This window comes from Balaenoptera physalus (assembly GCF_965194825.1).
Source record: "Balaenoptera physalus genome assembly, chromosome: 19".
NCBI lineage: Eukaryota > Metazoa > Chordata > Mammalia > Artiodactyla > Balaenopteridae > Balaenoptera > Balaenoptera physalus.
Window position 1 is genome coordinate 35,772,919 of NC_138900.1, and position 12,071 is coordinate 35,784,989.

Sequence of the window (12,071 nt, forward strand, 5' to 3'; positions counted from 1 at the left end):
CGTACTTCAGAGTATCCCCACTCTGGCCTCCTCCAGCCAAAATACCACTGGGGCTAAGGGGATGGACCTGTGCGGAGCTCTGTTTCTTCCCTGGACCACATTCCACAAGCCAGGACCCTGATACCCCAGGATCAATCAGCCCTGGGTCTGCTTCCCAGGCTCTGCTTTTCCGAGGGTGGATGGTATCCTCAGTGTGCATACCCCCAGGCCTGAGAGGGAGCTATGGGGTGCTTTAAAGAGGGAGAGACAGAAATTAGAGATGAGGCCAGATTGTGCACACTCAAAAGCTGGAGGCTCCCTGCCATGCAGGGAGAAGCTGGAGATGGAGGAGAAGGTGCATAGACTGGGCACCACAGGCAGTGCTAGAGGTTCATTCTCGTGGAAGGGCCACGTTCCGCTGCGCAGCTCTGAGGACTCGTGATGTGTATTTGTCAAGGATAGATCATATTGAACAGTTTGTTAGCTTGATTACTAATTTTAAATATTTAAACATATGGCGTTATGTGCCTCCTGTGTCTCTTTTCCTGAGCCCCACAAATGTGACAGTTGAGCCTATATCCCTATAACTATAAACTTATATCATCTTCACTTGCCTGCGTAGGGTGGCACAGCTAATCCCAAAGCACTGATAATCCCCAAGCGAGAGTGATTCAAAAGCTTTTCTGTCTGGATTCAGAATTTTGTATTTAAAATTCCAGGTATCATTGTGTTTAAATAGAGTATTTAAGTATATAGTATATGTGATATTATATATAGCATATAAATTGTGTGTGTATGTATAAAAGGAAAAACTCCATTTTCCTCTGTTCTCTACTCTCTGAGCACTCACAATACTTCTGGTCACCAAATATGTGGGTCCTTTTCCCCACACCAACCAATTCTCCGACACCAGCAGGGTGTACTGCAATTCAGTTCAGTCCTGACACTGTCTACCAGGAGTTAGCACAGACCCCACAGGTTAAGGGCTCAGTCCCACAATACTTCCCCCACCTCAGATGCCAATTTCGAGTCCCGGGTTGTCACTTGTATTTCCGACCAATGGATGATGAGTCAGGGATACCCACGACCCCCTCTTTGGGTTCAATAATTTGCTAGAATGTTTCACAGAACTCCGGAAAACAGATTATTGTAAAGGATATGATAAAGGTAACAGATGAACAGCCAGATGGAGGGGTACATAGAGTGAGGTCTAGAAGGGTCCCAAACACAGGCATTTCTTTCCCCGTGGAGTTGGGATGTGCTACCCTCCTGGCACGTGAATGCATTCACCAGCCCAGAAGTTCTCCGAACTCCACAGTTCAGGGATCTTTATGGAGACTTCATCTCATAGGCATGAGTATTAACTCCATCTCCAGCCCCCTCTCCTCCCCAGAGGCTAGTGGGTGGTGCTAAGAGTTCCGAGCTTCAGACAATTGCTCTGTCTTTCTGGTGAGCAGCCGCCCTCCTGCAGCCATCCAGGAGCCCATTAAGAGTCACCTCACTAGGACCAAAGAGTCTCCTGTCGCTCTAGAAATTCCAAGGGATTTAGGAGCTCTGTGTCAGGAACCAAAGTCAGAGACCATGTATCAGAACAAAAGATGCTCCTAACACCTTTATCATACTTAGGAAATTTCGAAGGCTTTAGGAGCTCTGGCTAGAATTGGGATGAACCCCAAAACATATATTTCTTATTATATCATTATATCACAATAGATAAATGATTAAATGGTCTTTGAAAGCCCATCTATGTTCCAAATTATATTTGCTTCAGAAAAGAGATTACCTTGTGATCACTTGAAGTATGAGAGTTAGGAGTGTTAGCAATCAGGAGAAGCAGACACTACACATCACCACCGAAATTCTCTCTGTGGAGGTAATTAGAGCTGGCTCTAATATTATGTATATTTTGGTTTTATTAAGTACCTTGCAGAATGAAATGGCTTGTGTAGGATATCACCAAAATTGTCTAGAGCCACCTGCAGATAAACAAGAAATATCTAAATATCTGTGTCTGGAAAGAAAGATGCCCTGCCTTGTAAGCTGCAGAGCCATGCCGCACACGGAGTTCAGTTCCTCCACTCAAAATCTCCTGGAGCCCTCCCCATTCACTCTCTTCCTCAAAACAAAGATGGGAGGTACAGAATGGATGGCACAAAGATCAAAAACTACAGGGAACCTTGAACAAACTAAAGACTTCAAGGAAATAGTGCATTCTGCTGCTGTAGTTCTGCAGGAAATAAGAGAAGTATTTCATTTCAGGGCTGTGTTTTAACATGAAAAATGACCCGTATTCTTTATCCATTAAACTATTAGTACATCCCAGCATCGTGAGTCTTAATAACATTTCTTTAAATAACTGTGAAGTTCTAGTGGTTTTATTTCTTCCAGAAAAAAATTGAAAAGAGGAAAATATAACATATTGGACTCTAAGATCAAGCTAATTAAAATTGTAAATGCCAATAATGATATCTGACATTTCTTTTCAACAATAACCAATTATTGTAAGCACTCCCCCAATAGCTATTAAATCTATCTCTACAAACCTCATTTTTTCACATTTGGAATATCTAACACAGATCATTTGTCCTAGCCCCTTCTACTAGTCTATGTATAAATATATATTCAGGGAATGGTATGGCTTGTGTTTTGTCTAATTAGAGTACCACATTCCATGTTGAAAGCAATATTAAGTTACATTTAGGAAAACCAGAATATTATATGTTAAAAACCAGAATAAAGCTACACATCTGGTATATTTTAGTTGTGGGATATGTAATATTTCTATCCTTCCCAAATTCTGTCTACTGAAAATCAAAATGAACAACTTTAGGAAGTGTTTCCTTTCTGTTGAAACTTGAGGCCTAAACAGAGAGCTTGGTGAATGGATTAAAAATATAGGTGGAAAAATCAAAAATTATTGGAACGAGGAGATTAGAGCCTAAGGAAGAAGTGATGTGGTTCTGAAGGGTCAGGGGGCACATCTTGGGATACATGGGGCCTGGAGGAAGTCTACTGAAAATATCCCAGAGGAACAGCCAGCAGCGAGTACAGGATGCTGGAAGGTGAACCGACCTAAAGACATGACCGGGAGGTAGGCTGCAACAGCTCTGCGCTGGAAGTGGGAAGCAGGCTTCCTTCTGGTCCTCGTTGCTTATTCCAGACTCTCACAATCTTGTTGAATGGGACATACAGTCACCAAGCAAAGGAAGGCTTTCCTTGGTAGAAGGAAGTATGTACCTCTCTACTGGATTGTGTAAAATCTCCAAAATAAATTGGGCAAGGGCCACTCAACAGGAATATTTCAATATTTCAGTATTTGTCACCAAATGGCACTCAAGGAGCAGAGAGACGATGAGGGAGCAATATTTTATGAGTCCAGATTTATTGAAAATCTTGAGATGTCTTGTTTATTCATGATGAGAAACTTGTGAGAAAGCAACTGTGCTAATTCCCATCTTGCAGATGAGAAAATCGAGGCTTGGGGAGGTCTATGAAATCTTTTCAAGAAAATACATTTAGTAAATGGCAGGAATCCTGCTGCAGGGTCTTTTCACCTAATATTCCCTCTCCCTGGAAGGACAGCTCCTTTTCATGGGTCTGGTTCTGCATCAGAGTCCCTCCCTGTCCATCCTTGCTAAAGTATCTCCCTATGTCCTCTGCCCACAGCCCAGCCGCTCTGCACCACACTCCTGGTCTCCTTCCCTTCTCAGCACTTCTCTCTGAATTCTCTTCTGTAAGTCCGTGCTTTCTGGTGAATTGTCAGTCAGCTTGACTAGAATGCCAACTCCTTAAGTGTATGTCAGTATCCCCAGGACCTAAATATTGGCTACTCACTCAATATTTATTGAATAAATGAGTGAATGAATGAATGAGAGAGGTTTCTAGCTCAGGTTTATCTAAATCTGAAACCTGAGCTTAATCTACTCCACAAGGCTGGCTCTTCTGACAAGAGCACAGAGGCTTTGAAGTAAGGGATACACTTGGAACAACTGTTGTGACAGCATTCTGGAAGGTTGGTGGGGGGTTATTAGCGCTTTTTCCTTGCCCAGAATTTCTGTTAGTGCCATGTGACCAAAAGAGTCCACTCTGAAAGTCAAGGGAAATTGGGATGATGAAAAAATGTCACCTAGAGTCAAAAATCCCCCAGGAAAGAAGAAAAGGGAAAGAAGAAAAAGAATAAGAACACAAGAAAGCCTCTCTTTGTCCCCATTTAGTTCAGCCAGATAATAGCTAATAATATTTATTTCAATTTTGGGGGCAATTGTTATGTGCCAGTCACAATGCTAAGCCTTTAGGGCATGCATTATCTCATGGACGTGACCATCACAACAACACATCAAAACTGCTACTACTGGAAATGGAAGCGCAAAGACATTAAGCAACTTGGCCAAGGTCATACAGTTACTGAGTAGCTTGCTGAGACTCTAACACAGGTGTGTTGTCTCCAATGCCTATGATGGTCTGAAGTACTGGGAATTCCTCAGATCCATCCTGGTGAGGAGAAGGAGCAGAAAGAGGAGGAGAAGAAGGAGATACTCCAAGTAGAAGACCATGATGGGCAACTTCCCAGGCTAACGAAGATCTTAACAGCACAAGTACTGCTGCATCTAGACGCACTTCTCAGCTGTGCCCAAAACCCATAGTATGGAACTGGTCTACAGAGTCAAAACAGAGAATAGAAGCAGCTGTTAAATATATTTGGCTAGCTCATTCTTAGCTTATTGCTTTCCAAACAGGGGATCCCAACCAAGCTTTTTGTAAATCTTCGGCCATCAACCAAGAATTTTGGTTCTGGCCATTAAAAAGAATTCTTCAGTGACTCCCCCCAAAATAAAGAGGCAGCCCTCAAATTGAATGGATTTCCAGTTCTCTAGTCTGTGTGGAGTGGGACACAATTGAATCTAGGTTTATTGTCTCCCCATGGCTTAGCTGGCCGCACATGTCTCTGGAAATGGTTTTCCCAGAAGCCCAAGGTAAATGGTGCTACGGCCAATCCTTGTGTAATCCCTGTGCCTTCTAGCAGTCCCCCCGAAAATGCACATTTGTCTCATTCATCCTCCACTTCATACCCCTGTGGCCCTACCGGGTGCAGGAACATAAGTCATAAGAAACATTAACATTAGCTGTTTATCACGGAGCTTGCAAAACAGAAAAGCAATAAAAGCGCAGGCACACTCACTCAATTACCATTGAAATAGATATCACAAAAATTATTCAGTGTCAGAAATCTCATTTTGTATGATATTTCTATATATTTCCACTGCTAATTTTTCTTCCCTCCAGTATTAGTGAATTAATATGCTTCAAATGCCCCTCTAGCTACCCTGGAAAAAAAAAATACTGTTTAGTTGAGCTACCCAAATCCATTAGACAAATTTCCTTTACAGCAAAGCATTGATGAATGAAATGTCTCATGCTAATGTAAGAATAATCAATTTAGAATGCTTATGACAATTAACAAAGCTGAAGATACGCCTTGAAGGCTCCATGCTTTGTCAGCCCTGATTTGGATTAAACTTGCACTAATGGGATCATTTTTCTTCCAAAAGGTATTCTTTTTAGGCAGACCTATCAATTAATATGAATTATGCATGTATAAAAGTACTAATGTCATTAATTAGACAAATTAATTTTTATGATGCAGTGGATAGACTAACACTAGATTATATGTGATAACTTCCCCACGGCTCCCGCCGATTTGAAATAAATGAATAGTTTATATTTGTGTGCTTTCCAACGACTCAGTCAGGATTAATCAGTCCAGTCTGTGGGCAGGAGACGGTTGAGATGCTGCATATACTTGATGGTCTTCTCAATCAGAGGGGTCACTCCTGAGACAGCATAGCCCAGATTTCAACAGGGAGAAACTTTGGAATAATCCTACACAGGGTCATGGGGGAAATTAGTAAACTGTAACCATTTGTTCCAGCAAGATTTTATTGATCATCTTTCCCAAATTTACGTGCTGTTGTGCAAGTGGGCTAAGAAACAAATAAAGCTCAGGAGATAAAGAGTAGGGAAAGGGGCATTTTCCAATTGTAGAATTGGCAGGCATAGCTCATTTATGTCGGTCAAATTTGACTGGTACAATATTTACCTTCTAACTCTGGATCTAAGTTACAACTCCTTAATTAGTGTTAGTTACACTCATTCTCAAACCCTTTAAGACTTTGATTTCCTCAAGCCTAGTACGTTATCTGAAGTGTATGACAATGAGGACCATGTGAAGTCCAATATTTGTAAGTGTAAACATCACCTTCTTCATCCATATTGCAAAAGGCTTTTGACTACAACTTAGTGAACACCACTAGGAAAGCAAATCCAAAATTATTTTACTCCTTTTACACTTTTCTACTCTTTTAGTCTTTGTTTTGCAGGAACTTGAAACATGGATCTATTTTAAATTTTGTAACTGGAATGATTGAATTGATGACATATCCTAAAGTCAAACTAGGTCATCCCATCAGGGCAAAGCTAGCAGGAATTAAAGCAAGCTGATGTGACCTAGGTAATGTCTCAAAGTTGGGTACAAGAGGTCAAATGTGCTCTCTTATTCAAGGTTCACATAGTTACTTCTGGGATATGGTAACAGATATGGGATATGGTAAATGCAGATTGAAAAAAGTGAGTAAAAGTATTCATTTTGCTAAAGACTTGACATGGGTTCTAAAAACAAGGGGCATCACAGACATGCAGAGGACATTTACACTATATTCTAAGTGTTCTTTGTTACATCAAGGATGGCATGACATGTTCATGGAAAGCAAGCTCTTTAGGACAGAGGGTCCTGGGTTCAAATCATGAATCTACCACATTTGGCTGGGTGACCCTGGGGGTTCAGTGTTGCCTCACTGGGCTGTTGTGAGGCTTCCGTGGTGTGTGATTAGCAATACAATGTAGTACCTGTGAGCCTTCCACAAGAAGAATCAGTGTCTTTACTACTTGGAGCAAGGTACCAAAGGCAATGGCAACTCTTAGGGAAAATTTGCAATTGCCTATAACTAAATACCTTCTTGGACAAATGCACTGATGAGTAGTAAGATGGACTCAAGCTCCAGGAAGAAGAAGTGGGATGGTATCCTATCTTCTCATTCAATTCTGATCGCATTTTCCTCTTTTTTGGTAAGAGGTAGGTAAGAGAGGAAAGAGTGATTAAGGTAATAGAACCTGGGCCAAACTACCTGCGTTCAAATTTCACTCCCACCATAAAGCAGAAGTGTTAAGCTCGAACAACTTGTTGAACCTCTTGACACTTCCTTTCCTTGTCTGTAAAATGATGATAATGGTAGGGTTAATTCTGAAAAATGGATTTAATGAATTAAAACTTACAAAGTGCTCAAAACAAGGACTGTGACATAATAGATAATAGTACACACACAAGTAATCAATAAATAAAAGAAAATTATTTGGCATCCATTGTGCTCTAGATGCTTTATATGCATTATTTAATTTAAACTTCACTACATCCTTGTGAGGTTTGTATAAATAACCTCATTTTACAGATGAGGAGCTTGAGGCCCAAAGTGTTCATGTTGGTCAGTGTCACTCAATTAACACATAGAAGAGGAAAGATATGAACTCAGAGTCGTCTCAGAAGTTATTGTATAGGACTGGGGAGGGATAGGAAAGTAAAGTCTAGGAGTTACAAGGGGGAAACCTCTTCATATTGGGAATCCTGAACTCAAGGAAAAGGGGAAGGGTACTGGGCAAGAAGGTAAATATTGGGTGGGTAGAATAATAGTAACAGCTACACTTGTCATGAGCTAGGCACACCCCTGTGGGATAGAGAACTATTAATATCTTCATTCTGTAGATTTGTTAACTAATTTATATTAGATCATAGAGCTGACATACAAATACTGGTGTCTCTTACTCCTCAGCTTGTACTATTAACCCCTACACCATAAGGCCTAAAGATTTATAAGTAAATACTGACATACTAACTGGGGACTGCAGATACAGAGCCCTCACCTTCCAGCCATGTGTCTAATCTCCCCACTCTTATTGTTCACTGTGGTCACCAGGACTCTACGATCCTCCCCAATATTTTATGGAGGAGGAGAACCAGCAGTTTGTAGAAGTCAAGCCTGCAACTGTGAAAGGAACCAATCTTGTCTAGACCAGCAAAATGAGGGTAGGTTGTGACCAAGAAGGGCCTCACTTTGTAATATCCATCCAAATGATTAGCTCCCAGAGGTGAAATGCAATCATCCAAATCATTTTTGAAAACTTCTACACAGTCTATGATGTCAGATACATTTTTCAGAACGTTAAGTTCTTAGAGCAGGTACTTTTATTTTCCTGTCTAGTCATGGTCTTGGTTTAGGGATGGTCATGTTACTCAAAGCAGGCCAATGATACTAAATTCCTGGACTTTGTTGAAATTGGGAACTATAAGGATGATGTAAGCTTGGAGCTGAAGGAGACCACTTCTTTGAGGGGGTCTGCCTGAGAATAAAGCACATAAAAAGGCAGAACTAAAGAGATGGGGGCAAGAGAATAAATTCTCATAACGTCATTTAAACCCCAGAACATATCCGTACCTGAAGCCACCTAACCCTGGACTTCTCAGTTATGTGAACAACTGAATTACCATTTTTGTTTACACTAGTTGAAATCAAGTTTCTGTCACTTGCATCTGAGAGAAATGGGAACAATACAGGAAAAAAACCCCAGAAACAAACATCAATAATATCAACCAACATCAATGGCTTCTAACAGCAGGGTTTGACATTCACTTGAATTCACTAATTCCCTAAAACATTCCCAGAGGCTCGTTCTTTGGATAAATGTACCTTATAGATTTTATTTTTCCTGAATTCTTGGCTACCAGATCACTTTAGACACAATATTATAAACAATGTTTTAGTAAGATTTGTTAATGTCTCTTTTGGTTGTTCTTGCACAGGAGGTCACATAATTTCTTTATTCAAATGTGGGGTAGGGTTTCCTAGAAGAATAAAATTGCCACTGATCCAGATGGTTTAGTCACAATGGACTAGATCTTCAAAGGAAATGGCTACTTAGGAACCAGTGTCCACTGATGTCTACATTTCTTCCCCCTTCAATAATCAATTAAACTCACGATAGTCTCCACATTAAAATTAATCTGAATATGAAAATTTTCCTGTGATTCTGAAAAGTGAACAGTAAACATGTTCCATTGACTACTTGAGGGAATCATCAATAAGATCAACAAGGTTTCCTTCAGTCATTCGTTTCATCCTGTCTGAGCAAGTTTTGAGCAATACACTTGTTTCCTTCCTTGTCTCCATGACATCCTGAGGGCATCATCACTTGGCTGTAAGGCAGGCGGACAGCTCTAAAGCCATAAAAGATTTGGATCAACAAGGCCCTTTGGATACAAAGCTCCACCGAGATCCTTTCCATTCTCTGACCATTTTTATTTTCCCTAAAACTTCAAAACAGGGTTGTGGTTAAGATTGTGGTCTTTGGAGTCTTATGACCTGAACAATATCCTTGCTTTATCATTTCTTAGATGCAGGCAAGTCACTTAATCCGCGTATTATCTATACAATGGAGATAGTGATAAGAGAGAGTTAACACATTCATTTGACCAACTTACTGATCATTAACTATCTACTAACAAGCCAGGCACTCTTTTATGTGCCTTGAGACACAAGGAGCAAAAGAGACAAAATTCCTTGCTCTCATGAAGTTGATATTCTAGCCCATCTTGGCATGATATTGAGAGGATTCAATGAAATCATGCCTATAAAATGCTTAGCACTGTGCCTGGCACACAGTAAATGCTCAAGAAGTGTCAGCCTTTGTTGATGTTATTATTGCTAGTTATAGTTAGTTAAGTCCTCATAACTGCTGTGATGAGGATATATTTCTCCCACCTGGCACTGCCTTCTGCTGAAAGCTCAAATTCCCAATTCCCAGGCTGCATCTTTTCAAAAGAGGCTCCAAACCTAAATTTAGTCATTTTTGCCAGAGTCTCTCCAAGCTCCCAGAAGACTTGATGACTCCCTCACTAACTCACTGCAGTGAAAGTTTCCTTCCCCCAAAGCATCCCATTGTGTGTGTGTATGTGCTCTGCGCAGAAGAAATAGCACAGCATGGGGCGTATCCAAAGGAAAAGGAAGAGTGACATTAACTCAACAAGTGCACACACTCCTTGTAGACTAAAGGGAATCACAGGGTTAGAGGAAGCCACATGAGGCTCAGCTCTCACTGCCTTTCTGTCCAAGAGTGTGCTTCCCAGCTAAACACTCACTATGCAAAATCCAGGGATCTCCATGCTGCTCAAGTTGGTGACACGGTGTAGCAACTAGGGTTCTTTGGTTGCAAGCATCAGAAACTAACTCCAGCTGATATAAAGCAAAAAGGGAAATAATTGGTTGACCATGTGGTAGTTCCCACAAACCACAGAAAAGCTGAAGTACTGGGGTAAATATTATACAATGATCCCAGCAGGGATCTGACTAACAAAAGCTAATGAATTGTCTCTTCCAGAAATTCCCTCAAATGGAAATTTTTCTTTTGTTAGTGGTTAGTTTCTTCAATGTCAATTATGGTTGATTCATCCCCCATAACTACTCCAAGTGCAAATGTATAATCTATTGCCCTCAGCACCATCTTCTAGTGTTCACCATTGGGTTTCTCAATGACTGGAAAGAAAATACGAATGGTTACATCTTTGACTTAGCTTACTCTCATTTCAAGGGAAAAATATGGGCAAAGTTGTTTTGTTTTTGTTTTTGTTTTAAACTGCAACCTGTATCATCCTGGTCAAAACATTAACATGAAAGAGATGTTTCTGCAGGTAAGACTTAGATGGCCCTGATAGTGGAAGGTGGTCTCTAAGCTTTGTGCTCCTTCTGTCTGCTCTTCCAACAGCAACTGGTTCTCAGTGCTCCCCATGAGGAAGAAATGCCATTTTTCCACCAAGCCCTATGGAAATCTGAACGATGGGGACTTAAATTGTTAACCTTTATCCATACTCAACATTTTTTTCTTTTTAATAAACTTTTTATTGAAGTATAACAGAGAAAATAATACATAAATCATACATGTACAGCTCAATAACCTTTCTCAAAAGAAGCACACCTGTGTGACCACTATTCAGATCAATAAATGAATCAGGGTCAGAACCCCAGAAGTCCCCTGTATACTCCTCCAAGTCAAAACTCACCAAAAGCAACCATTTTCTTGACTTCTTACAACACAGATTTATATAATCTGTTTTTAACATGTATAAAGGGAATCACATAACAGGTATTTGTGTGTGCGTGTGTGTCTGGCTTTTTTTCATTCAAAATTATGTTTCATCCATAGTTTTCGTCCATGTTTTTGAATGTAGCAAGAATTAGTTCACTTTTCATTGATGTAAAATATCTCATTGTATGAATATACTACAATTTATTTTTCCATTTTACTGTTGGTGGACATTAAGGTTGTTTCCAAATCCTAGCTACTAAGGATGCTGTTATGGACATTCCTATACATGCCTTGTGCACATGTGTATGTGTCTCTGTTAGGTATATACCCCAACAGAGGAATTTCTAAATCCTCAGTTAAATGTGTATTCAACTTTAGTAGAGGTCACCAGTTTTCAAAAGTGGTTGCATCAATATACACACCCACCCCAGTGTAGGAAAATATCCATTACTCCACATTTTCATCAACATTTAGCATTTTTAGGCTTCTTAATTTTAGCCATTCTGGTGTATGTAGATATATCTCATTGTGGTTTTAATTTGCATTTATCTAATGACTAAGGAGGCTGATAGTTTTTAATATGCTTATTGGCCATTTTAATTTCCTCTTTCATAAGGTGCCTATTCAACTTTTTTGCATGTTATATTAAATTCGGTGTATTTTAAATTGTCAGAATAACTTCTTGTTATCCTTTTAGTCCTGATATCAGTGATTTGTGATGTGTGTGTGTGTGTTTTGTGGCTCCTCAAGACTACCCTTTTCCATTTATAGATCACAGGCAGAGTAGATTCAGTATAATTCTTAAGGGTCCTAGGATTTTAGAAGTCGTAAATGAGCACTGGCTTCAACTTAAAGTCACCAGCTGCATTAGCCCCTCACAAGAGAGTCAGCCTGTCCTTTAAAGC